Consider the following 1,138-nt stretch of genomic DNA (forward strand, 5'->3'; position numbering starts at 1 on the left):
GCCCTGAAGTCTACCAGGCCTCTGACCCCTCCCACCAGGTATTCACACATTTTGGTAATTTCCCCCATAAGCAACATCCACTGCTCTCTTGCCCATCAAGCCAGGTACCTCACTGTTGGTGATTTAAATCACACATTGACCCTTATTTTACAAGCTAAATCTAAGTCTTATGTAGAAGAAAGAAATCTCTAGATTTAGCAAAATGCTAAATCCCATCAAATGTTGTCACATATTATTGGGATGCTGCTCACAAGGCAGAGCAGAGTTTGAGTTATGGGGGGAGGGAAAAGGAACGATCTTTTCAGAAATATCAGTTTGCAGGCGGGGCAAGAAAGCATGATGAAAAAACCTAACCAACAGGTTTTTTTTCTAGTACATTTCTGTTTGCTTAAACAGGAAAAAAAAAAGCACAATTTTTAAGACACCCTTGAATGTGAACATATAACAAGAGGCAGAGAAGTTTCCCAGAATGACATTGTACTCGTACACAGAAGCCAATTTGCTGAAACTAAATTTATTACTTTCTTGGGTTATTTTTGCAGAATAATTCCTCTCACCAAACGTGTAGGAGGTTTACGTTAGTACCAGTCAAAAAGGTGTCCCAAAAGGCCTGGCCTACAGGGCCTGCGGCTCTCGGGGAACGAAACAGAGGGGTTGTCTTTGAGGCAGGCATCCCAGGTGGTTCCCCCGCCAGCAGCCTGAACACTGTGGACATCAGAACTGCTGTACAGGATCAGAACAGACACCACAAAGAAGGGATACAAAAGATGGCCATTCACATGGGCGTCTGGAGAAGAGCGGAAGAGCAGAGCACGGCTATGGAAAAGCCTGGCTGAGTCTGCCGGAGTCTGCTGTTAGGTGGTTTGTTAATTTGGAATTCAGGTCCCAATCAACATGCTCAGATGTCATTCTCTAACCTTTCTTTGCATTTTTTTTACATATCTTTGACCTATAAGCATATGGCGGCACACTGAAATGCTCTGGTATTCTCTTTACGAAAAAGCATCTCTTTTGCTTGTACTTGATATTTAAGTACCTCCCAGCTCCACACTGGAAGATGAAGAATCACTCCTTTTTTTTTTTTCCATTCATTTAAGATCTTAGGGGTGCCCACCCAGGCCCTCCTCTGCCCTCCCCC

This window comes from Pterocles gutturalis, unplaced genomic scaffold, assembly GCF_000699245.1.
Source record: "Pterocles gutturalis isolate BGI_N339 unplaced genomic scaffold, ASM69924v1 scaffold30647, whole genome shotgun sequence".
Lineage (NCBI taxonomy): Eukaryota > Metazoa > Chordata > Aves > Pterocliformes > Pteroclidae > Pterocles > Pterocles gutturalis.